Raw genomic sequence first — 27,404 nt, 5'->3', positions numbered from 1 at the left:
ATGGGAAGGGAAGAGGACCTCCCTGCGTGCATACGGAGGGAGTCATGGTAGAGCCTGGGTGCAGACCTGTGCCTTTGTGCAGTGCTTGTCTGTGTTTGCAGCACCGCAACGCTGTATAACACTGGCAGCACAAATGTCAAATTAAAGTTGGCCATGGTCCCTTTAAGGAAACCGGCTGATGATGCCTCATCAAATGACATCACCAGACCTGCTTCCTCTAATTGGCCGGGAAACGCACTGGGCGGGTTTAACAAGCCCTAGTAAAGGAAATTCATTTTCCAGAGCGGGATGGAGCCAGCTGCTGGACCCTGACCCGCCACGGACCCGCCGAGGTTAGTAAAATCCTGGTCGTCAAATTTAAAGGCAAGTAAAATGCAATGCAAAAAGACCTCATTAACATCTCATTAACTGTTACAATAACTACCTGCCCACCTGCACTAATTAAGGCTCTGACTGTGGCAAGTAGGTTACTCACGGGCATTCAAACGCCACTCTGTTAAACCCAGAAATGTGTGCGTTGGAATCGGGTTGTGTTTATGATCTAAAAATTACTTATTTTAACCACTCATCCACCCCTAAGCCACCCATTCTTGTGGGTTAAAATTCACCTCCAGGACTCAGTATCTTGGTATATTTACCCATTGGGGGTTAGAAAATACCATGGGGGCGATTTTGCCAATGGGGGTGCATTGGAGGCGGGACTGCTGCTTGTTGGGTTTTAGTCCCGCCTCCATCGATTTGTGGCCATCCCACGCTATTTTCCCTTGATTGACCTTGTTAAGCCCACCCAGCGGGCTTAGCAGGCCAATTAAGGGAAAGCCAGTTGCAGAGAACGTCAACGTATGACATTTCATCTGTCAAAATTTTTTGACAGATGAATTGTCATCGTTTGACAGCTCTGTGAAGCTGACAAACAGTGGCTTTCTCTGTAGTTTGATGAGGTCTTGCATACAAGACCTCATCAAACTTCCTTCTTTTACAGAAATGAGATGGTTGTTGCATCTGAGAATGCAATGGCCATCTCTCATCTGCAACACGGAGGTCCAAAAGTCTCCGCATACAAACCGGCTGAAGCCTGCAGGAAGAAACAAAGGTAAGTACACCTTTAAAAACACTTTGCACTTACCTCAGATGCTCACCTCTACACTCTTGCATCCATCACTTACCTTCACACCACACTTTTGCAACCCCCGAATCCCGCAGACCCACTACTCGCCTCGCTGAGCTGGCGGGTTTTGGAGCCTTCGGGAAGCCCGCACTTGTTAGGGCAAAAAGGGGATAATCCTATTTCTTGCCTGTTAATTACCTGTTAGCAGGCAGTTAATAGGCTTTAATCCCTTCCCGCCTCCAAGGAGACGGGACCCAGCGCGGGATGGCTACCTGCCTCCTAGGAAGATGGCATGGAGGTGGGTTGGGCACCTGCCCCCAGATTATGCCATTTTCCCGGCAGTCCCGCCTCCCCAGGGCTGGCAAAACTGCCCTCCATATTTTTGAAAAATAAAATTAGCACATGTCATTTACAAGTCTCCATTTTTATTTTTTTTAATTGTCATGGTCATCTCAATCAGTATCCTTCTTTGGCTTTAGTTACAAATCAGCTTGAACATATAAGTTTAAAAAAATTATTTGAACAAATCTCGTTTTAAAAATACACAAATTTTGGTTCAGTTTTCCAACTCAAACATTCTCATTTGCTGTTGATATCTCCTCTTACCAGGTGATTCAACTAATTCTCAGTGATCAAACATACAAATATAGGCTTAGCTTTTCCGTTCTGGATTTTGTGATACATCAGGATTCACATAAACTGACAGGGATAGCAAAATAACTGCCCCAGATATCCAACTGTTCACAGACTTGCCACAGCTTATGGAGGAATTGAAAGCATAAGGGGAAGACTTCAAGAAAGGAAAACGGTTACCAAACAAGTATTGCTGATGCTTAAAATCCTTACTGTAAAAACAGTGAATATTTAACAAAACAGGAATGCTTTTGCAGTGTTCACACTATCTGCATTCAATTAGTTTGACTGGTTATGGCCAGCTTTAGAACCATTTCAGCAATTTCTATGGTACTGAAGCAGACTAAACAGCACCATTCTGAGTTCACTTGTGTTAGTAAACCCACAGACACATCACCATTGAAAAACTTAGTAAGAAGAAAGGAAGTTCATAAGGTCACACCATTTATGCATCAGAGCATTACAATGTAATAAGGTGAATTGTATAGCTCAACTTACATTTTGCAATTCCGACAAGTAGCCTGTGCTTGTGGTGTTGGACTGACATACTGTCTGAATAGAATCAAGTGAAGCAACTTGCTCTCAGACCTGCTTCCAACACAGATCAAGTTATTCTGTCTGAATGCAGTGGCCTGTTTAACTACTGTGGTCTCATTACATCAGAACCATGCACATTGACAAAGTACTTGTTGGCAAGTATTCTTCCAGAAATAGCCTTGTTGGTCTGTGCGTGACAAAACACTGACCCACTTCATTGTCATACACAAGAAAATGCCCTCTGAGCAACAACAGTATATATAATGTAAAAGGCACATATATGAACAGTAAATGTATGTCATTCTCCACTGTATAAATTTAAGATATTAGATCGATCAATATGAACATACTGACTGTTCTATCATAAACACACTGGGGTAGATTTTCTTCTTCAAGGCCTGGGTGGTAACCTGGCAGATTAGATCACCCACCCTTTATAGAACCCGCCTGATTTTTTTGCGAAATAATGGCCCAAGCAGCACTGAAAATGACAAAATAACAGCAGTACCTGTAGTACAAATCCAGATTCTGGAGCAATGTGAAGTCTCCTTTATTCCAGTGGTAAATGTAGTCTTAGATATTTTATTACAGGGAGACTTTCTCAGACCGAGAGCCAGAAACCCTCCCCCAAAGCTAGAGTAGTGTGAAATGATGAGGAGGCGCTAAAGCTGGAGAGCAGAACAAGAGTGTGTGGGAGTTGAATTGTGCTTTATTGATGTTCTTGAGGTGGCGGGAGTGCAGAGAGGTCTGATTAACAAAGCAACACATGAGTAAACTAGTTGCTGGTTTTGAGTATTTAATCATCCTGGCTCTTCCAGTCTTTTCTTTTGCTTTGTGTCTTTCTGTCAGAGGAGACAGAGATTAAGATTCCACCAGCTTGCAGACATAGCTGAGAAACAAGTTTATTGGGACTAATGGGATGAAGAGAAACATTGGCCCTGAATTTATGGTCGGCGGATTCCCGCAGGGTAATGCCGCCGATCCACAAATAAAATCCGCGCCTACCTGGTGGTCCAGGAGGTACAGAGACTCGCGGTCCTGGGCCTCTGCGGGCACCCGCAGGAAGAGGCCCACGGATCTCAGGGGCACACGCGGTTCGCAAGCGCCCCTGGGATCACGTGGGCTGGCCCAACGAATGACTGAAGAGAATCCCCATTCATGCTTATGTACAGAAGCATGAATGGGAATATCCCAAAAAATACCTCTACACTTCAAAAAAAATTCCCATATTTAAAATTAATTTAAATTGCATTTTATTAAATATTTAAAACAAACATTTATTTTTTTGAAAAATAAATGTATATGTTTTAAAGGAGCTAAAAATAAACTTACCTTATTTCACAGGTTTTTAAATGTATAAATTATTGATAAAATTTAATTTTTCAGTTTTTTAAAAGTCTTACACTGGTAAAAGCAGGCAAATAGTCCAATTCCCCATCCGTGGTTGATCAGTCAAGAAAATTATTGACAGGTCGCAAGTTCCGGGTTTTAGCGCATGAGAGGTTATTAAACAAAATTAGGGCTCATGGTATTGGGGCTAATATACTAGCATGGACTGAGGATTGGTTAATGGACAGAAAACAGAGAGTAGGAATAAACGGGTCATTTTTGGGTTGGCAGAGTGTAACTAGTGGGGTACCACAAGGATCAGTCCACAGTTATTCACAATCTATATCAATGATTTATCAATGATCTATATCAATCCTCTTCCTGGTTCTTCCAGACCCTCACACCTCCCCCCTTGCGCCCACATCCCATGAACTCTGCTTCTTACATTTGTCCACCCAGTCCAACTCCGGCATCTCCACACCCAAACCCCAGAATCAGCCTTCCACAAAGCTCCCCCCATTACGAGCAGTTCCTACAGCCTACCTATATCATCTTTCCTACCATCTCCCTCTCTATAATGTAAGAAAATAAATTAAAAACAAACTTTTATCAGCAATTAAAGCCACTGATTTTCAGTTTTGATGCAAATATGAACGTAATTATAGAATTGAAGGTGGGAATATATTTAACACTCCTCGAGTACTCTACAATAAAAGACAATTTGACTTCTGCAATCACTGTAAATTGCCCTGATAATATATTATATGTTACACAGCATATCCTATGAATCAAAAATGATTAATAAGAACAGTTTAGATCAGTGCTGCTGAATTTACTCCTGGAACTGTCTACTGCCTCCTAAACTTACCAACAGTAATGTAAATTTGGCAGCATAAATTTAAACAGATATAATTAACCAACACCAAATCCCAATAGGTGAATGTTAGTGTATGATATTTTCATGGCAATGAAAAGACTCACAACCACCTAAACCACTGTCAGACTATGAAAATTTTATAAATACTGTAAATTTAGAATCTTTAAGATATAGTATGAAATTGTAATCTTTGTTATTGTTGTTTTTGTACCTTCATACTCTTTCTTTGGAGAATAGTTTGAAGTACTGGAAGGATTTGTAGGCTGATTAACAGTAATTAGCCTTGAAGTGAACAGCAAGAACATTTTGATGGCTCCAGTAAGTATCCATTTTATTTAACTCTACTGAAGAGGAACATTCGACTGCAGCTTAATGTTATTGCTGCTAATTTATAAGGCTGGGCCCAATTAGTTCCATCTATATATTTTTTCAAACTTCAGGTCATGAAATTTCAAATAGTACCTTGTGACTTACATATAATAAATAATGATGAGTATGAAATCGAACCTTGCGACACATTATTTTATGTAGTTCCCTCATTATATTAATGATACACACATGACATTTATGCAAAACAGTTATAAGATCACCGAGATCCACAGCTATGATGAATTACATTCAAAATGAACACCCACATATAGCATGGCAAGGTGAAGTCATGTATGTAGATTAATTGGTATGGATGTCTTGTTGATATGGTGCACTATTTATCACCCATGTGAACTGCCTGAGGTAATTTTTTTGATCTAACAAATTCCATTGTAATTTTACAACTAAGTACAAATTAAGTCATAGATATGATAAAGCTGAAAATTAACCCACCAGTTCTGAGCAAGATTTAGTACTTTAGGAAAGTGCAAAATATTTACTAAAGCTATATTAATCCTCATTCTTCAACATTCCTTGGGTCCAGATCTAACATCACCAACTCCCATGAGGAGCTGTCTCTTTAAGACTATGCTTATTAGACCCACGCTGACATTTTTCAATCATGAGCAAGACTGACCAAAAGAGGGGCGGTGCAAGAAGAGCACCCAACCACCTCACCAATAGTAGACTGATCCCACATGCATTTCAAGGGTCAGCCTCATTTGTATAATGGAGGCAAGCTTCTCATCTGAAAAATGCCAATCATTGGCAACTTTCCTATTGGAGGGCGGGAAACCAGGTGCTGGTGCAGGACTTAAATGTACACAGATGCTTAACAGGGTAGGGATCATGGTTTCTTATTTTCAAAGCTTTTTTGGGAGGAGTTTTAGCAGGCCGAAAAATGGATAAATCCCCAGGCCCAGACGAAATGTATCCCAGGCTGCTGTGTGAGGCAAAGGAAGAGATTGCGGGGGCTCTAACACACATATTCAGAACCTCTCTGGCCACAGGGGATGTGCCAGAGGACTGGAGAACCGCTAATGTAGTTCCATTATTCAAGAAGGGGAGTAGGGAAAAACCGGGGAACTACAGGCCAGTGAGCCTAACATCAGTGGTGGGAAAATTATTGGAAAAAATTCTGAGGGACAAAATCAGTCTCCACTTGGAGAGGCAAGGACTAATCAGGGATAGTCAACATGGCTTTGTCAAGGGAAGATCATGTCTGACTAATTTGATTGAATTTTTTGAGGGGGTGACTAGGTGTGTGGATGAGGGTAACGCAGTGGATGTGGTATACATGGATTTCAGTAAGGCCTTCGATAAAGTCCCGCACAGGAGACTGGTCAAGAAGGTAAGAGCCCATGGAATCCAGGGTGCCTTGGCATGTTGGTTACAAAACTGGCTTAGTGGCAGAAGGCAGAGGGTGATGGTCGAAGGTTGTTTTTGTGACTGGAAGCCTGTGGCCAGTGGGGTACCACAGGGATCGGTGCTGGGTCCCTTGCTGTTTGTGGTCTATATTAATGACTTGGATATGAATGTAAAAGGTATGATCAGTAAGTTTGCGGATGATACAAAAATTGGTAGGGTGGTAAATAGCGAGGAGGGTAGTCTCAGTCTGCAGGACGATATCGATGGGTTGGTCAGATGGGCGGAACAGTGGCAAATGGAATTTAACCCGGAAAAGTGCGAGGTGATGCACTTTGGGGGGGACTAACAAGGCAAGGGAATACACAATGAATGGTAAGACCCTAGGCAAGACGGAGGGTCAGAGGGATCTGGGTGTGCAAGTACACAGATCCCTGAAGGCGGCGGAACAGGTGGATAAGGTGGTAAAAAGGCATATGGGATACTTGCCTTCATTAGCCGAGGCATAGAATATAAGAGCAAGGAGGTTATGATGGAGCTGTATAAAACACTGCTTAGGCCACAGCTGGAATACTGTGTGCAGTTCTGGTCGCCACACTACAGGAAGGATGTGATAGCTTTGGAGAGGGTGCAGAGGAGATTCACCAGGATGCTACCAGGGCTGGAACGCTTCAGCTATGAAGAGAGACTGGGCAGTTTGGGTTTGTTTTCCTTGGAGCAGAGGAGGGTGAGGGGGGACATGATTGAGGTGTACAAAATTATGAGGGGCATAGATAGGATGGATACTAAGGAGCTTTTTCCCTTAGTAGAAGGGTCAATAACTAGGGGGCACAGATTCAAGGTAAAGGGCGGAAGGTTTAGAGGGGATTTGAGAAAGAACTTTTTCACCCAGAGGGTGGTTGGAGTCTGGAACTCACTGCCCGGAAGGGTTGTGGAGGCTGGAACCCTCACAACATTCAAGACGCATTTGGATGAGCACTTGAAATGCCATAGCATACAAGGCTACGGACCAAATGCTGGAATATGGGATTAAATTAGACAGGGCGTGATGGCCGGCGCGGACACGATGGGCCGAAGGGCCTCTATCCGTGCTGTATTACTCTATGACTCTATGAGTTCTGCACAAGGATTACTTTATTTTTTGACAGTTACAGGTATGCGTATCTCGATCTGTAAATTCAGGTGTTGGGATATTCTCAGGTGGTCACAGAACACCTCTTGGGATCTGAAATAAAAACAGAAAATGCTGGAGATACTCAGCAGGTCAGGCAGCATCTGTGAAGAGAGAAACAGAGTTAACGTTTCAGGTCGATGACCTTTCGTCAGAACTGGAAAAAAGCAGGAAATGGCACAGATTTTTAAGCAAGTGTAGAGGCTGGGAAAGGGGGAGGGGATGAAAGAACAAAAGGGAAGATCTGTGATAGGATAAAATGCAGAAGAGGTTAAGAGACATTAAGAGATATTCAAGGCAAAAGGAGATGGTAATGGGACAGGTTAAGAAACAAAGGATGGCTCTAGATGAAGTGTAAATTGCACTGGCAGAATGGAAGACAGCTGCCATGTGGGAGAGAAGAAAAAAAGAGTGTGGATAAAATATATATATCTATATATATATAAAAGAGCTCTTCTGTCTGTCTCGATGTCTGTCTGTCTGTCCGTTCTCTATACGTTTGAAAGTTACAGAGCGTACCGACGCGCGCGTCACCTCAAAAGAAAGCTTGCGATTCTGGACCGGTCATAGGCGTATTTACGTTTCGGTCGGACAAAAACCGCGTCCGCGGTATCCGAAAAACGTTCAGCCTTCCGCTCATTAGCATCTCATTAGCGACCGTGTGACGTCGAGGTCGACCAATCGGACGGCGGGTTCCTTCCTACAATTGAGTGTCGAGTGACTCGACGATTGACCAATCCTACGCTTCGGTGACCTGACCGGTCGACCAATCGGTGCGTGTGTGGGCGGGTCTTATCCTTCTGAACTGAGGTGAGTGGCCGCCATCTTGATTTTTCACGATTTTTTCCCCCACACTTTCAGTGTGTTCGGGAAGTAAGGTAAATATTTGAATTATGTGTTAGGAAATTAATTAACAATTTATTTGAGTTTTATATTGTGTTTAGCAACCCCCCCCCCCCTCCTCCTCACCCTCGCGCAGGGGGGACTCGGGGCCTGAAGCTCAAAAAATATCTCTCTCTCTCTCTCTTTCTTCCCTCTCTCTCTCTCCTTCTCCTCTTCCCTCTCTCTCCTCCTCTTCCCTCTCTCCTGTTCTCTCTCTCTCCTTCTCCTCTTCCCTCTCTGTCTCTCTCTACTTCCCCCTCTCAGGTTTCACGGTGTCGCGGACGGAGCGCGGGCGGGCCGCCCGAAGTTTCCCGCTCGCTAACGGCCGCCAAGCCGCCCTTGCCTGCTCCCCGCGGGCCGCCTCGCGCCGACCGCACTGACCGCACATGCGCCGCCCGCACTGACTGCGCATGAGCCGCCCGCCCGCAGCGGCCGTCCATCAGCCGCGCCATACGCGGGGGACCTCAGCTCCGGTCCGTCCCGGCCTCAGAACCGGACCTCAGACGCTAGGAAGGGGCAGGGGCCGGAGAGAGGGACAGAGGGGAGTGGGGGAGGGGAGGGAGGGGGTGGGGGACGGTAGGTGTGGGGGTGGGGGAGGGGAGGGGAGGGAGGGGAGGGAGGGAGACACGGGAGGGGAGGGAGGGAGAGGAGGGGAGGGGAGGGAGGGATAGGACAGGGAGAGGACATGACAGGGAGAGGGGGGACACACAGGGGCAGGGAGACCAAGCGCCCCAAAATTGCCCTCGCAACGCGGGGCTCCCCAGCTAGTATCGATATATATAAAAGAGCTCTTCTGTCTGTCCCGATGTCTGTCTGTTTGTCTGTCTGTCCGTTCTCTATACGTTTGAAAGTTATAGAGCGTACCGACGCGCGCGTCGCCTCAAAAGAAAGCTTGCGATTCCGGACTGGTCATAGGCGTATTTACGTTTCGGCCGGACAAAATTCCCGCCCGCGGTATCCGAAAAACATTCAGCGTTCCGCTCATTAGCATCTCATTAGCGACCGTGTGACGTCGAGGTCGACCAATCGGACGGGCGCGTGCCATCCTACAGTTGAGTGTCGAGTGACTCGACGATTGACCAATCCTATGCTTCGGTGACCTGACCGGTCGACCAATCGGTGCGTGTGTGGGCGGGCCTTATCCTTCTGAACCGAGGTGAGTGGCCGCCATCTTGATTTTTCACAATTTTTTCCCCCACACTTTCTGTGTGTTAGGGAACTAAGGTAAATATTTTAATGATGTGTTAGGGAATTAAATAACAATTTAATAGGGGGGGGGAAGAGCCTCGGGAAATCGCGGGGGGGGGGGGTGGGGAGAGCCTCGGGAAATCGCGGGGGGGGGGAGAGCTGATGAGTTTAAAAAAAAGAAGAGGCCGCCAGTTGCGCGGCCGCCTTGATGACGGCACGCATTCGCACGGCCCCCGTTACCCCGGCAACGGGGCATGCCGGCGGTCTTGAAACCACGCATGCGCACGGCCCGCCACCCCATCACGACAGTTGCGCAGCCGCCTTGACGCCGGCACGCATGCGCACGGCCCCCGTGACGCCTGCACAGCCTCGGGAGATCGCGGGGGGGGGGCGAGCCTCGGGAAATCGCAGGGGGGGGGAGAGCCTCGGGAAATCGCGGGGGGTGGGGGGAGAGCCTCGGGAAATCGTGGGGGGGGGGAGAGCCTCGGGAAATCGCGGGGGGGGGGAAGAGCCTCGGGAAATCGCGGGGGGGGGAAGAGCCTCGGGAAATCGCGGGGGGGACGCAACCGCACCGGACCTCAGGCGCTAGGCAGGGGGAGGGGCCGGAGAGAGGGACAGAGGGGAGTGGGGGAGCGGGGGAGTGGAGGGGGTGGGCGAGGGGAGGGGGTGGGGGAGGGTAGGTGTGGGGGTGGGGGAGGGGATGGAGGGAGGGAGACAGGGGAGGGGAGGGAAGGAGAGGAGGGGAGGGGAGGGAGAGGAGGGGAGGGAGAGAGGGGAGGGGAGGGAGGGATAGGACAGGGAGAGGACATGACAGGGAGAGGGGGGACACACAGGGGCAGGAAGACCAAGCGCCCCAAAATTGCCCTCGCAACGCGGGGCTCCCCAGCTAGTATCTATATATATAAAGCGGCTCTTCTGTCCCGATGTCTGTCTGTCTGTCTGTTCTCTATACGTTTGAATGTTACAGAGCGTACTGACGCGCGCGTCACCTCAAAAGAAAGCTTGCGATTCCGGACCGGTCGTAGGCATATTTACGTTTCGGCCGCACAAAAATCCCGCCCGCGGTATCCGAAAAACGTTCAGCCTTCCGCTCATTAGCATCTCATTAGCGACCGTGTGACGCGAGGTCGACCAATCGGACGGCGGGTTCCTTCCTACAGTTGAGTGTCGAGTGACTCGACGATTGACCAATCCTATGCTTCGGTGACCTGACCGGTCGACCAATCGGTGCGTGTGTGGGCGGGCCTTATCCTTCTGAACCGAGGTGAGTGGCCGCCATCTTGATTTTTCACGATTTTTTCCCCACACTTTCAGTGTGTTAGGGAAGTAAGGTAAATATTTGAATTATGTGTTAGGGAATTAATTAACAATTTATTTGAGTTTTATATTGTGTTTAGCAACCCCCCCCTCCTCCTCACCCTCGCGCAGGGGGGACTCGGGGCCTGAAGCTCAAAAAATTTCTCTCTCTCTCTCTCTTTCTTCCCTCTCTCTCTCTCCTTCTCCTCTTCCCTCTCTCTCCTTCTCCTCTTCCCTCTCTCCTCTTCCCTCTCTCTCCTTCTCCTCTTCCCTCTCTGTCTCTCTCTACTTCCCCCTCTCAGGTTTCACGGTGTCGCGGACGGAGCGCGGGCGGGCCGCCCGAAGTTTCCCGCTCGCTAACGGCCGCCAAGCCGCCCTTGCCTGCTCCCCGCGGGCCGCCTCGCGCCGCCCGCACTGACCGCGCATGCGCCGCCCGCACTGACCGCGCATGCGCCGCCCTTGCCTGCTCCCCGCGGGCCGCCTCGCGCCGCCCGCACTGACCGCGCATGCGCTGCCCGCACTGACCGCGCATGCGCCGTCCGCCCGCAGCGGCCGTCCATCAGCTGCGCGATACGCGGGGGACCTCAGCTCCGGTCCGTCCCGGCCTCAGAACCGACCGCGCCTTAAGCGCTAGGCCCCGCACGGCCGCTATCGCAACGGCACCGGACCTCAGGCGCTAGGCAGGGGGAGGGGCCGGAGAGAGGGACAGAGGGGAGTGGGGGAGCGGGGGAGGGGAGGGGTGGGGGTGGGCGAGGCGAGGGGAGGGGAGGGGGTGGGGGGAGGGAGGGAGACAGGGGAGGGGAGAGGAGGGGAGGGGAGGGAGAGGAGGGGAGGAGGGGAGGGAGAGGAGGGGAGGAGGGGAGGGAGAGGAGGGGAGGGAGAGAGGGGAGGGGAGGGAGGGATAGGACAGGGAGAGGACATGACAGGGAGAGGGGGGACACACAGGGGCAGGGAGACCAAGCGCCCCAAAATTGCCCTCGCAACGCGGGGCTCCCCAGCTAGTATATATATATATATATGATAGGGGCCGAGGTTATGATCTGAAATTGTTGAACTCTATGTTGAGTCCAGAGGGCTGTAAAGTGCCTAATCGAAAGATGAGGTGCTGTTCCTCAAGCTTACGCTGAGCTTCCGTGGAACAATGCAAGAGGCCGAGGACGGTGAGGTCTGAGTGGGAGTGGAGCGGTGATTTAAAGTGACAGGTGACCGGAAGCTCAGGGTTCCCCTTACGGACTGAACGGAGGTGTTCCGCAAAGCAGTCACCCAATCTGCGTTTGGTCTCCCCGGCGTAGAGGAGACCACATCATGAGCAGTGAATACAGTATACTAAATTGCAAGAAGTACAAGTAAATCGCTGTTTCACCTGGAAGGGGTGTTTGGGGCCCTGGACAGTGGGAAGGGGGGAGGTATAAGGGCATGTGTTGCATCGCCTGCGCTTGAATGGGAAGGTGCCGGGGGAAGGGGTGCTGAGGGTGGTAGAGGAGTAGACTAGGGTGTCGCGGAGGGAGCGGTCCCTACGGAATGCTGAAAGGGGAGGCGAGGGGAAGATGCGTTTGGTGGTGGGATCACGTTGGCGGTGGCGGAAATGGCGGAGGATGATCTGTTGAATGTGGAAGGTGGTGGGGTGAAAGGTGAGGACAAGGGGAACTCTGTCGTGGTTCCGGGAGGGAGGGGCAGGGGTGAGGGCAGAAGTGCGGAAGATGGCCCTTGACCGTGTCCATTCTGTGTCAATCACTATAGAGGGGAATCCTCAGTTGAGGAAAATGGAAGACACGTCAGAAGCACTGGTATGGAAGGCGGCATCGTCAGAGCAGATGCGGCGGAGACGGAGAAACTGGGAGAATGGAATAGAGTCCTTACAGGAGGCGGGGTGGAAGGAAGTGTAGTCCAGGTGGGAGTCAGTGGGCTTGTAGTAAATGTTTGTCAATAACCTATCCCCAGAGATGGAGATGGAGAAGTCGAGGAAGGGAAGAAAAAAGAGTCAGAGATGAACCATGTGAAGGTGAGGAAAGGGTGGAAATTGGAAGCAAACTGAATAAAATTATCTAGTTCAGGGCGAGAGCAGGAAACGGCACCGATACAGTCATCAATGTACCAGAAAAAGAGGTGAGGGAGGGGACCGGAGTAGGGCTGGAACAAAGAGTGTTCCACATATCCCACGAAAAGGCAGGCATAGCTAGGACCCATGCGGGTTCCCATAGCCACACCTTTGATTTGGAGGAAGTGAGTGGAGTCAAAGGAGAAATTGTTCAATGGGGAGAACAAGTTCAGCCAGGCGGAGGAGGGTGGTGGTAGATGGGGACTGGTTGGACTTCTGTTCAAGGAAGAAGCAGATCGCTCTCAGGCCATCCTGGTGGGGGATGGAGGTGTAGAGGGATTGTACGTCCATAGTGAAAAGGAGGCGGTTGGGGCCAGGAAACTGGAAACTGTTAAAGTGGCAGAGGGCGTCGGAAGAGTCACGGATGTAGGCGGGAAGAGACTGGACAAGGGGAGAAAAAATAGAGTCGAGATAGAAAGAGAAGTTCTGTGGGGCAAGAACAGGCTGAAACGATGGATCCCTCTTGGGATCTGCCTGATCTGCCTTGCGTTCCTCTTTTGGGCATCCTCCTCTCCACAAATCTCAGATTTAAGAAGATTTCCATGTGGAAATATACTATTGTGGTATCATTGCAACTTTTTAGAAAAAAAACTGCTCTGCCACAATCGTTGCTACAAAGGCTCCTAAACACTTTGTGATAATAGCAAAAAAAATTAAGAATAATGGTTGAGGAATGGGCTGAAAGGTAAGCCAAGAATCTTCTTACAGGGCTCTTTAAACAAACTTGCATATGCAGCTCAGTAACCTTGAATGCTCATTTTTTACAGGCAGGTAGATAAATCAGCGTCAGGCACACAACAATATCAGGAAATGTCATTGGCATCTAAATGATGTAATTAACATATTGAAATGTATTTCCTGCGCTCATCACATCCCACATTAGAATATAATTGATGTACCAAATAGCTTCAGATTAAGCATTATGGTCCCTTATTCTGATTTGTTACATCAATTTTACCTTTACAAATTAGGCTCAGCCTCTCTGAAAATCAAGGCCATCATGACATCCAATTCATTAACACATGACTTGCCAGAGGTGCAACTGGGCCATTCAAATTACCTAACTTATCAAATGCAGACATAATCAGTTCAAGAGAGGTGCAGTGCACTTCATGTCGGGTACGGAAGGGAGAAGAGGAGGAAAACAAACCCCTTTTTTCATTTTTTTATAAATGAGATTTTATCGGTTGGGAATATTGGGCCAGAAATTCCAGGCCAGAAGCGTGAGTGCGGTCGCCTTACTCACGCTTCTGGCCGTTGGAAATGCCGGCGTTCAGCATGAACAGCGCATGCGGGGAACGCCGGCATTTCCAGACCTCGAGCGCGTGCGACTGCACAGGCAGCGCTTGCGCAGTGAACTTCGTGGATTTCATTCATGAAATCCGTGAGGTTAAGTCCTTAGAAGTTACACTGAAAAAAAGCAAGTGTAAAGTGGTTCATTGGCTGCGGAGGAAGATATATTTTATCGTGGAGCTTTTGAAATGCAATATTTTTGTTTGGGAAAGGGAGGGAAGATATTTTAAGAAATTTTAAGTAAGTTTTAAAGTTAAAATTTTTTTTTTTTTTTTTAAAAAAGGGTTTTCAGAACGGTAGGTAGAAGGAGCAATTGTGGCTGTGTGAATGGAATGTGAGAATGAGTTATGTATGTATGTCCACATATATTCCTTTACGTATATGTATGTATGTTTTATATTCCTTTACTATGAATGTATGTTTCTAATTATGATTTTCCAATAAGTTACTTTCTCTGAAAGTCATAATTAAATAATACATTCATACACATAAGTAAAGGAATATATACATAACACGCAAAGGAATATATACAGACATACATACTTTCAGAAGCTCCACGATAAGAAATATCTTCCTCCGCAGCCTCTGTAGCAACTGTACCCATGCTTTTTTCATGTGTAAGTTGTAATGACTGGACCTCACTGAAAGCATTAATGAAAGCGGCGAATTATACTGCGCACGTGCTGCCTGTGCAGTCGCACGCGTTCTGCCTCTGAACCCCTTCGTTCAGAGGACAGGAAATGCCGGTTTTCCCCACATGCACTGTGCATGCTGAAAACCGGCATTTCATCCGGCCAGATGCGTAAGTACCTCGACCGTACTAGCGCATTTGGAAGGGAATTATTGGGCCAACATTTTACATGTCGATAAAATAAAAAATTTAACACTTGCACGACTTGCCCCCTCGCATCTGCGACTGAGGGTCCAAGGAGGTGCATTGCGCAAGAGGTCATCATCGCACGTATCCTCACACTGTTCCCTTTGGGGAACTGTATGAAGTGGTGGAAGGATTTATGGCCGTGATTAACGCTCATTCCGTGACCGTAACCATCTTTGAACCAGCCATCAGGGTGGTTAGTCCTATGGCGGGAGGGTTTTACGGGCTCCCACAACCCATCTGAGGGGGGGGGGGCCACCAACACCCACGGACGCAAGTATCCCACTGGATGTCCACCCAGAATTTAAAGTTGGAGCTCCGACTCCACTTGCCGGGACTGTCTGGAGTGGGGTTCAAAACCCTACTCCTTCTGGCCCAGCGGCGGGGATGCTTACTGCTACGCAAAAGGCCCACTCCGCACAAAAGGTGACACCCATACGTTTCCTGCGCCTTTTCCCTCCCCGTGACTGGAGCCCTATGCTGCCATTTCACGTTGCTAATTGGATTGGGCGTTTGTCATAGCGGTAGGATCCCCGCCGCTGGGCCAGGTCAGGGTAGGGTTTCGAACCCCGCTCCAGACAGTCCCGGCAAGTGGAGTCGGAGCTCCGGCTCTAAATTCTGGGTTGACATCCAGTGGGATATTTGCGTCCGTGGGTGTGGGTGGCCCCCCCTCCTTGTATAGCTTGTGGGAGCCCGTAAAACCCTCCCGCCATAGGACTAACCGCCCTAATGGCTGGTTCAAAGATGGTTACGGTCACGGAATGAGCGTTAATCACGGCCATAAATCCTTCCACCACTTCATACAGTTCCCCAAAGGGAACAGTGTGAAGACACGTATGACGACGACATTGCTAAATAAATAAATGGAATTAAAAAAATTCTTTTAGGGCTTTTAAAAGTCTTTAAATTGCTTTAATTCTCTTTAAAACTACTTCAGATTACTCAAAATAATGTAAACATTTAAAAAAGTTTATAAAAGTTACCAAAATCTTCAAAAAACTTCCAAAAACCTATTTAAACTGCTGCTTTGCATGTAAAAAAGCAAAGCAGCTTGACAGAAACATTGGGGGCGTGTCCAGTGAAACTGAGACCTCAAGGGGCGTGTCTCACTTACACTGCACGCTCCTGGGTCCGCGCTGGCTGCACTCCTGGGCGGCGTGACGTCATACGCTGCCCGGGAATGTGCTTTCAATTTCTCCAAGTTCAGGTGTCCCAGAAGCTGATCGGCAGGAGCGTGGGGTAAGTGCAAATACGGGGCTTGCACGCGCTGCAAGCCCCGTTCTGGAATTTCTGGCCCATTGTGATACGTTTGAAATTTTTGCTTTACTGTCTGGATGCACTGTAGAATCCTCAGTGGGAAATCCATTGTGGCCTGACTAAAAAAAGGAAATAAGAGTGGCAGCCCCCCCATCCATTAACAGAAAAATCAGATGGCAAAGTGGTGTGCAACAGCAACAAAAACAAAAAAAAATACAATGATACGCTTTTAACAGCACCTGGAAACGTCAAATCTAATTACTTTAATTTTTTTGCACCTTCAACACAGCACCGAGCAATGTTGAATAGCTGTATTTCATTAGTATGAAATTTGGGACAAGCAAAGCATTCTTTCAATTGGGCAGCTGTGGGTCCTGCTCTGCCTCACCAGCACCAGAATTTGGCCCCTCTCTGTTTAGAAATGCTGAGTTAGCATTTTACCAAACTTGATTTGCATTATAGGCCCAGAAATCTCCACCTGGACCGGAGGGCTCCCGGGAGGCACAGAGTTCCGTTGCTGTGCCTCGTCAAACTGCCGGTGTGCAGGGCACGCGTATCCCAGGGGCGCAGGTAGTTTGCAGCGTCCCTGGGATCACGTGGGCCATGGGGAGCCAATCGGAGCAGGGAATCTCCATTCATCGATTTGACAGGAAGACCTGTCAAATCTATGAATAGAGATCACCCCCAAAACATAAGTAAAACTTCAAAGACATTAAAAAAAAGACTATAAATTACATAAATTAACTATTTTAAACAAAAATTTAAATTTTTGAAAAAAAAATTAAGGCCTAGAAATTCAGTTGGGCGCCGTTTGGGGCGCCAAGCTCGCCTGGGCGCCGGAATTACCACTGCGAGCGGAGCCACTTGCGCCATCCCGATATTCAGTTTCTGCGCCCCAAACGGAAGCGGGCCGCTACTCGAGGCTCCCCGCGCCCCGCTTGGGGCGCTCACCCTGAATATCGCCGCGCTAAGGGCCACAGCGCCACACGCTGCGGCACGGCACGCTGCGGTACTGCAGGCCTTCCTCCCACTGTTAAGGGGGAGGTGTCTGCAACAGCGCGATCCCCGCTCGCAAGTGCCGGCAAATGAGTCCGGCACCAAGGAGAAGTGCCGGACTCTCGGGAAACAGCCGGCAATGCCGCAGGGGGGGGGGGGTTTAGGAGGCTGGGGACGGAGGTGCTGGCAGGCGGCCGCCGAAAAAGCGGCCGCCCCGCACCTCCACCTTAACTTGCGCCACTACCGCCACAGCTGGCCCTGTGAACCGGTCGCGATTTGCGACCGGCGTTAAAGAGGCGGGCGCGACCAAATATGGTGATCGGGGCGGGAGCGGGGCGCTGCGCACACCGATGACGTCATCGGTGGCGGCGCAGCGCTACAGGCTAACGCCGCCATTAGCGCCCCGCTAAATATCGCGGGAGGCGTGGCCAGTGGTGCTAAAGCCACTGAGTGCCCTCTTTGGGCGCTAACTGGTGGCGCAGCCCACTGAATTTCTAGGCCTAAAGGTTTTAACAGGGCTAAAACGAACTTACCTTTCTTTAAAGTATTTTAAAACGATAAATCAGTGGAAAAATTTTTTTTTTTTACTTTCTTCAACACTTAGCCTGGTAAAAGCAGGCCTGGCGCCTGCTTTCCTAGGCATAGCTGTTTCCGACTTACCTGGACTGAAGCAACTGTGAAAAAAACAGAAGTTTCAGCCGTATGCGCTGCCTATCCGGCGCAGGCGTTTGATCTGTCAAGCCCTTTCTTCAAAGAACGGAAGTTCCGGTTTCCAGCGTATGCGCAGTGCATGCCTAAAACTGGCACTTCCATTGGCCCTACGGGTGAGTACACAGTCCGTACACACCCGTAGGGAACGGAATTTCTGGGCCATTGTGACAATCATGGGCAATTGAATAAGGGAAAAGTGCTTCTAAATTTTCCTTTGGTCACACTTTCTCACCATCATCCAGTGGTCAGAATGAGGCTCAGAAATTCCAAGCATTTACCATCCATTTTCTCGCAGTTTTTGGGCATGTGGGTGCATGAAATGCAGCAGTGAGCCATTCCACTGGCTCCCTGGCCTCTGCTGCCATTCTAGGGCTCAGAAATTCCCTACCTTAACACCACAAGTTAGCGCTGCAATCCTATCGAAGAATGGCAGCTGCCACTCTAACACCCTTCTCTAGTGTGGGACTCGGCGGCCGCCATGTTGGTAAGGGCTTTTGCACTGCGGATAGCGGCGCTGGCCCTGGAGATGCTCTGCGAAATTGGACCTTAGCACTGAGTCTAACGCTGGGTCCTAAGCTTGCTCTGGAAAGCGAGCATGTAGCAGACTGACAGAGACACTGCCAGCACTTCTTAAAGGGACACACACATCTTTCAGGTTAGTCTGCAATTAAGCTTTTGGACTGAATTTCTTTTTATTTAATTGAAGTAGTAGCTTGGAGCAATATATGTTAAAAAAAAATTTTGAAGTTTGCAGTGAGTGCTGCTGGATGCTTGCAAGGCCTCAGATAGTAAAGGAAGGCCTCTGAGAAGATAGAAAATTCTGGAAATACTCAGCAGGTCAGGCAGCATCCGTGGAGAGAGAAACAGAATTCACATCTCAGGTCGAGATGTTGCCTGACCTGTTGAGTGTTTCCAGCAATTTACGCTTTTATTTCAGATTTACAGTATCCGCTCACAGAAGGAAGAGGAAGACACAGAAGAGGAAGATGCAGAAGGAAGGATGCAACCCAAGCAGCCCCTTTATGGCCAGGATATCCGGGATGGAATCACCCGCCTGCGGTACCAGTGATCACAACCCCAATTCCCCCTTCAACACTTGTCCCACATCTTACCTTCCCCTTGTTACAGACCATCACAGTGTCCTCATAGAATCATAAAATGGTTACAGCACAGAAGGCGGGCATTCGGCCCATTGAGCCCGTGCCGACTCTCAGCTAGTCCCACTCCCCTGCCCTTTCCCCATAGCCCTGCAAATTTCTTTCCATCACATACTTATCCAAATCCCTTATGAAATACAAGATTGAGTCTGCCTCCACCATTCTTTCAGACAGTGCATTCCAGAGCTTAACCACTCGCTGCGTAAAAAAGTTTTTTCTTACATCGCCTTTGGTTCTTATGCCTTTCACCTTAAATCTGTGTCCTCTGGTTCGCGATCCTTCTGCCAATGGCAACAGTTTCTCGCTATCTACTCATATCAGACCTCTCATGATTTTGAACACCTCTATCAAATCTCCTCTCAATCTTCTCTGCTCCAAAGAGAACAACCCCAGCTTCTCCAGTCTATCAACGTAACTGAAGTCCCTCACTCTTGGAATCATTCTCATAAATCTTTTCTGCACCTTCTCCAAGGCCTTCACATCCTTCCTAAAATGTGGTACCCAGAACTGGACACAGTACTCCAGTTGGGGCCGAACCAGTGTTTTATACAGGTTCATCTTAATTTCCACACTTTTGTACTCTATACCTCTATTTATGAAGCCCAGGATCCCTTAAGCCTTTTTAACTGTTTCTCAACCTGCCCTGCCGCTTTAAACGATTTGTGCACATCTACCCCAGGTCTCTCCATTCGTGCACCCACTTTAGGATTGTACCATTCAGTTTATATGTCCTCTCCTCATTCTTTCTACCAAAATGCATCACTTGACACTTTTCTGTATTAACATAGAAACATAGAAGATAGGAGCAGGAGTAGGCCATTCGGCCCCTCGAGCCTGCTCCGCCATTCAATGAGATCATGGCTGATCATCCAAATTCAGTACCCTGTCCCTGCCTTCTCCCCATATCCCGTGATCCCTTTAGACTTAAGAAATATATCTAACTCCATCTTGAATATATTTAATGAATTGCCCTCCACTGCCTTGTGTGGTAGGGAATTCCACAGGTTCACCACTCTCTGGGTGAAGAAATTCCTCCTCATCTCTGTCCTAAATGGCTTACCCCTTATCCTCAGACTGTGACCCTGGTTCTGGACTCCCTCGCCATCAGGAACATCCTTCCTGCATCTAGTCTGTCTAGTCCTGTTAGAATTTTATAAGTTTCAATGAGATCCCCTCTCATTCTTCTAAACTCCAGCGAGTATAAGCCCAATCGACCCAATCTCTCCTCATCCGTCATTCCTGCCATCCCAGGTATCAGTCTGGTGAATCTTCACTGCACTCCCTCCATGGCAAGAACATCCTTCCTCAGATAAGGCTACCAAAACTGCACACAATACTCAAGATGTGGTCTCACCAAGGCCTTGTACAACTGCAGCAAGACATCCTTGTTCCTGTACACGAACACTCTCGCTACGAAGGCCAACATACCATTTGCCTTCTTAACCGCCTGCTGCACCTGCATACTTACCTTCAGCGACTGGTGCACAAGGACACCCAGGTCTCGTTGCACTTCCCCTTCTCCCAATCTATTGCCGTTCAGATAATAATCTGACTTCCTGTTTTTGCCACCAAAGTGGATAACCTCGCATTTATCCACATTATACTGCATCTGCCATGCTTCTGCCCAATTACTCAACCTGTCCAAATCGTACTGGAGTTTCTCGGCATCCTCCTCACAGCACACATGCCCACCCAGCTTTGTGTCGTCTACAAACTTGGAGATATTACATCTAGTTCATTCGTCTAGATCATTTATATATATTGTAAATAGCTGGGGTCCTAGGACCGATCCCTGAGGTACCCCACTAGTCACTGCCTGCCACTCGGAAAAAGACCCGTTTATTCCAACTCTTTGCTTCCTGTCTGCCAAGCAGTTCTCTATCCAAGTCAGTACCTTGCCCCCAATCCCATTTGTCTTAACTTTACACGCTAATCTTTTATGCGGGATATATCGAAAGCCTTCTGAAAGTCCAAATACACCACATCCACTGGTTCTCCCTTATCTATTCTACCAGTTACATCCTCAAAAAATTCCAGTAGATTAGTCAAGCACGATTTACCTTTTGTAAATCCATAGAAACATAGAAACATAGAAGATAGGAGCAAGAGTAGGCCATTCGGCCCTTCGAGCCTGCTCCGCCATTCAATGAGATCATGGCTGATCATCCAAATTCAGTACCCTGTCCCTGCCTTCTCCCCATATCCCTTGATCCCTTTAGCCTCAAGAAATATATCCAACTCTTTCTTGAATATATTTAATGAACTGGCCTCCACCGCCCTCTGTGGCAGAGAATTCCACAGGTTCACCACTCTCAGGGTGAAGAGGTTCCTCCTCATTTCAGTCCTAAATGGCTTACCCCTTATCCTTAGACTATGACCCCTGGTTCTGGACTCCCCGGCCATCCGAAACATCCTTCCTGCATCTAGTCTGTCCAGACCTGATATGTTGACTTTGTCCGATCCCGTCACAGTTTTCGAAGTGCTCTGCTGTTACATCTTTTGCAATGGACTCTAGCATTTTCCCCACTATCGATATCAGGCTTACCGGTCTATAATTCCCCATTTTCCCTCTACCACCTTTCTTAAATAGTGGGGTAACATTAGCTACCCTCCAATCCATGGGAACTGTTCCAGAGTCTATAGAATTTTGGAAGATGACCAGCAATGCATCTACTATTTCTAGGGCCACTTCCTTAAGTACCCTAGGATGTAGATTATCAGGTCCTGGGGATTTATCGGCCTTCAATCCCATCAATTTCCCTAACACCATTTCCCTACAAATAATGATTTCATTCAGTTCCTCCCTCTCATTAGACCCTATGTTCCCCGACATCTCTGGGAGGTTATTTGTGTCCTCCTTTGTGAAGACAGAACCAAAGTATGCATTTAATTGGTCCACCATTTCTTTGTTCCCCATTATAAATTCCCCTGATTTGCACTGCATGGGTCCTACGCTTGACTTCACCAATTTTTTTCTCTTCACATAGCTATAAAGCTTTTACAGTCAGTTTTTAGTGTTCCCTGCAAGCTTACTCTCATACTCTATTTCCCCCTCTTAATTAACCCCTTTGTCCCCCTTTACTGAATCCTAAACTGCTCCCAATCCTCAGGTTTGCTGCTTTTTCTGGCCAATTTATATGTCCTCTCCTTAGACCTTATGCTATCCCTAATTTCCCTTGTTAGCCACGGTTGAGTCACCTTTTTTGTTTTATTTTTATGCCAAACAGGGATGAACAGATTCTGTAGTTCATCCATGCGATCCTTGAATGTTTGCCATTGCCAATCCACCATCAACCCTTTGAGTAACATTACCCAATCAATCCTACCCAACCTACGCCTCATACCATCGTAGTTTCCTCTATTTAAATTCAGGACCCGAATCTCTGAGTCAACTACTTCACTCTCCATCTTAATGAAGAATTCGATCATATTATGATCGCTCCGCCCCAAGGGGCCTCGCACAACAAGATTGCTAATTAATCCTTTCTCATTACATAATACCCAGTCTAAGATGACCTGATCTCTAGTTGGTTCCTCGACATATTGGTCCAGGAAACCATCCCGTATACACTCCAGGAATTCCTCCTCCACAGTATTACTAATTTGGTTAGCCCAATCAATATGTAGATTAAAGTCACCCATGATAACTACTGTGCCCTTATTGCATGCTTCTCTAATTTCCCGTTTAATGCCATCCCCAACCTCCGCATTACTGTTTGGGGGTCTGTATACCACTCCCACTAACGTTTTCTGCCCCTTGGTATTTCTCAGTTCTACCCATACAGATTCCACAACATCAGAGCTAATATCCTTCCTTTGAATTGTGTTAATCCCCTCTTTAACCAGCAATGCTACCCACCTCCTTTTCCTTTTGCCTATCTTTCCTGAATATTGAATACCCCTGGATCTTGAGTTCCCAGCCTTGGTCACCCTGGAGCCATGTTTCCCGTAATCCCAATCTTATCATATCCATTTACCTCTATTTGCGCAGTTAATTCATCCACCTTATTACGAATGCTCCTCGCATGAAGACACAAGGCCTTCAGGCTTGTTTTTTTAACAATCTTACACCTTTTAGAATTATTATTTACTGTGGCCATGTTTGATTTAAACCCTTGATTTCTCTGACTGCCACCTTTGTTTTTCTCCTTCCTGTCTTTTGCTTCTATCCTTGTTTCCCTTTCCTCTGTCCCCCTGCTCAGGTTCCTAATCCGCTGTCATTTCAGTTTAAACCCTCCCCCAGAGCACTAGGAAACACTCCCCCCTAGGACATCGGTCCCTGCCCTGCCAGGTGCAAACCGTCCGGTTTGAACTGGTCCCACCTCCTCCAGAACCGGTTCCAATGTTCCCAGGAATTTGAATCCCTCCCCTTGCACCATTCCTCTAGCCACATATTCATCTGAAATATCCTTCTATTTCTACTCTGACTAGCACGTGGCACTGGTAGCAATCCTGAGATTACTACCTTTGAGGTCCTATTTTTTAATTTACCTCCTAACTCCCTATATACAGCTTTTAGGACCTCATCCTGTTTTTTACCTATATCGTTGGTACCTATATGCACCACGACAACTGGCTGTTCACCCTCCCCTTCCAAAATGTTCTGCAGCCGCTCTGAGACATTCTTGACCCTTGCACCAGGGAGGCAACATGCCATCCTGGAGTCGCGTTTGCGGCCGCAGAAACGCCTATCTATTCCCCTTACAATAGAATCCCCTATTACTGTAGCTCTACCCCTCTTTTTCCTCCTGTCCTGTGCAGCAGAACCACCCATGGTGCCAGGAAGTTGGCTGCTGCTGCTTTCCCCCGGTAAGCCATCCTCCCCAACAATATCCAAAGCGGTAGATCTGTCTGGGGGAATGGCCACAGGGGACCCCTGCACTACCTGCCTGCGCCTACTACTCTGCCTGGTGGTCAGCCATTCCCTTCCTGCCTGTGCAGACTTTACCTGCGGTGTGACCATCTCATTAAACGTGCTATCCACGACGTCCTCAGTATTGTGAATGCTCTAGTATGTATCCATTCGCAGCTCCAGCGCCGCAATGCGGTCTGCCAGTAGCTGCAGCTGGATACACTTCCCGCACACATGGTCGGCAGGCCCCGATTTCCCACATAGTGCAGGAGAAGCATACTACGGCACCGAGCTGTCCTGCCATGACTTACCCTTTAATTAATTCAAATTAAACTAAATCAAATCAATCCCACCAATTACACTACAATTAAATGATATACTGAAGGGCCCTTGTTTACCAGCAGTCCCCGCTACACCACAGACACCCTATAAACCACAAAATTTAAGTTTGGAAAAAAGGAGAAAGAGAGAAATACTCACCAACCAATCACTTATCTGCTTTCTGGTGACGTCACACTTCGATTACTTTTTACTTCTCTCTCCCTTTCTCGGAGCTCTGAGATTGGTAAGCCTATCTGCGCCTCGGGCTTACCTTTTTTCACCAATGCCGCTCCTCACAGGTCCGCCTCCACCGCCGCTGTGGGGCCTACCTGCACCACCGCCTCGCCGCTCCTCAGGTTCGCCGCCGCCGCTGTGGGACCTACCTGCTCCGCCGCCTCGCTTTAAATCACCGCCGCCGCCTCACCGCTCCTCACAGTTCCGCTGCCGCTGTGGGGCGTACCTGCTCTGACGCCTCGCTTTAAATCACTGCTGCCGCCTCGCCACTCCTCACAGGTCCACCGCCACTGTTCATCTGCCACGTGTCCGCCCATTTCACCAGCCTGTTTATGTCTTCCTGAAGTCTATCACTATCCTCCTCACTGTTCACTATACTTCCAAGTTTTGTGTCATCTGCAAATTTTGAAATTGTGCCCTGTACACCCACGTCAAAGTCATTAATATATATCAAGAAAAGCAGTGGTCCTAGTACCGACCCCTGGGGAACAGCACTGTGTACTTTCCTCTAGTCCAAAAAACAACCATTCACCACTACGCTCTGTTTCCATTGACTTAGCCAATTTCGTATCTATGCTGCCACTGTCCCTTTTATTCTATGGGTTTCAACTTTGCTGGCGAGCCTATCACATGATGTGGCACTTTGTTGAATGCCTTTTGGAAATCCATGTACACTACCTCAACCGCATTACCCTCATCAACCCTCTCTGTTACCTCATCATAAAAACTCAATTGGTTAAACACGATTTGCTTTTAACAAATCCATGCTGGCTTTCCTTAATTAATCCACACCTATCCAAGTGACTGTTAATTTTGTCCTTGCTTACTGTTTCTAAAGCTTTCCCACAACCGAGGTTAAACTGACTGGCCTCCAGTTGCTGGGTTTATCTTTACACCCTTTTTTGAACAATGGTGTAACATTTGCCATTCTCCAGTCCCCTGACACCACCCCCATATATATGAAGGATCCTCTTGGCCACAGTGCTGAAATAAAATCCATCACAAAGCAAACTTTCCAATCCAACTTTATACACCTATCCATCCAATATGACATCAAGAAATCAACTAATCACCCTTAAGCATTCCCTTAGTGGCTGTCTTGTGTGTGCCTTTGCCTATCCTACTGATGTCACGCTGTGCTACTCCAATGGCTGCAACATGGCTGGTGGAAGGCTGCTGACTTTCAGTGGGGGACACTGCAAATTACCTTGCGGGCCAACCTGGAGGAGCTAGTGGCTGGGAGTGTCAAATCGACTGATGGTGTTTCTTCTTCTTCTTCACTCTCCTCTCCCTCTTCTTGGTCAGCCACTGGCTGGGCAGGCTGCATTTCTTGTGCCTTCCTCATTTCACATACCCAAGGGTGGAGTTGTGGTGAGGGGAGGGGGGAAAGCAAGAGGTGCATGCGAGGAGGAGGATAACTTATGAGGATACCAGCATCTTATATCCTTTCAGCCCTGCCGCTGGCCACGGGCTCAGCCATGCCCCTGCCAAGAATGGCCAACACCATCTCCTCCAACAGGGTGAGGTGAAGCTATGAATGGAAGGTGTGGATCTTGTTTGATACAGATTGTTGGTAGGGGAGTGATTTTGGGGGTGGGGGAGAAGTCGTGCATTGAGAAGTGTGTGAGGCTAGTGGTGCAGTTGATAGGAGACGGATTTTGAAGACGCATTCACTGACCTTGACCACGGATCTGAGGTCACAAATCTTCTTTGGACACTGGAGCTAGGTCATGGGGGAAACACTGCTGGCAGTGACGGCCTCTGTGATGTGGTCCCACATCCTTCTTTCTGGAGAGCCTCCTGATCCCTTGTGGGTAGAGGGCATCTTTTGCAGTGTTGACCCCTGCACAAAACTGGAGTGTTGCATGTGAGACCCTGGGTGCCCCTTGCCTGGCTTGCTGAGCCATTTAGTTAGTGCTGAAGCACTTTTAGCATTTATTTTGATGCGGAAGACAATTCAGCTTTAAGAGCTCCACCCATGTGCCATTTGGGAATCCTTTTTAATTTAAAGTTTTTTTCAGGAGGTTGTAAGGGCAAAAAAATGTCTATTTTTCCATGATTTTTATATTTTCATTTCAGAAGGTAGTTCCCCTTTAAGGGACCAAACTGCTTTCTGAAATGACAGCCTTGCTTTAAGAGAAGGCTGTTTCTGCTGCAGTGATGCTACTGCCACGCTACATTGGGGCCTCCTGCCAGGACCAACGGCACCAAAACTGCCTTGCACATTAAGTTTAGCGTTGGGCTAATGTTAATTAGCCAGCAGCACTAATTTACCAGTCCTGCCAGCACTATCAATTTCAGCGGCCGTAAACATCTGCCCACAGTGGCACCGGCAGGTTTTTAGCGATGTGGAATTTTTGGACCTGGGAGTTTCCACTACAAGTGACAGCAGATTCAAATGAAACGGTAATAATAGAAATACGACATCTAATATATTTTCCATCATTTACATCTTCGCAACACTGAATGACAGGAACGCTAGTGCATTCTTGACATCTAGCATTGCTATGGCAGTGTAGCTGGATTAAAAAGTTTAAAAGGCAACATAGCTAAATGTAATCAACCACAGAGCGAGCGACTGCACTACACAAAGCAGGAAAACTATGGCCCGTATTTTCCAATCGCTATGGGGGTGTACGAGCTGTGTACACACCCGTAGGGACATCGGAATTGCCGGTTTCAGGCATACCAAGCGCATGCACTGAAAGCCGGCATTTCCGATCTGTCAAGAGTCCTCTTGACAGATCGGATGCCTGCCCTGGAGAAGGGCCTCTGCGGGTGGAGAGTTCCGCTTTCTGCAGAGCCTCTGCCCGCTGAAAACATTTAAAAATCTGACGCCTGGTAAAAGCAGGG

The 27,404-nt window shown here is 48.0% G+C and overlaps 1 protein-coding gene across 13 annotated transcripts in view; it reads right to left on the bottom strand.

The window, feature by feature from the left end:
* Window positions 1-27,404, bottom strand: part of chl1b (cell adhesion molecule L1-like b) — a 1,240,677-nt gene that overhangs the window by 967,949 nt on the left and 245,324 nt on the right. For 2 of the 13 annotated variants that reach the window (XM_086001400.1, XM_086001403.1), the window contains exon 1: window positions 2,240-2,362. The exons of the other annotated variants lie outside the window; for them this stretch is intronic. The gene's annotated coding sequence lies outside the window, so the exon portion shown is untranslated. Of the gene's footprint in view, window positions 1-2,239; window positions 2,363-27,404 lie in introns of those variants that run through there. 13 annotated transcript variants of the gene reach the window in all.

The sequence above is a fragment of the Somniosus microcephalus genome, chromosome 11 (assembly GCF_052327205.1).
Source record: "Somniosus microcephalus isolate GS21.2 chromosome 11, FLI_Smic_1.0, whole genome shotgun sequence".
Taxonomy (NCBI): domain Eukaryota; kingdom Metazoa; phylum Chordata; class Chondrichthyes; order Squaliformes; family Somniosidae; genus Somniosus; species Somniosus microcephalus.
Note: the sequence above shows the minus strand (reverse complement) of the source record. Positions and strands in the feature narration are given on the sequence as shown.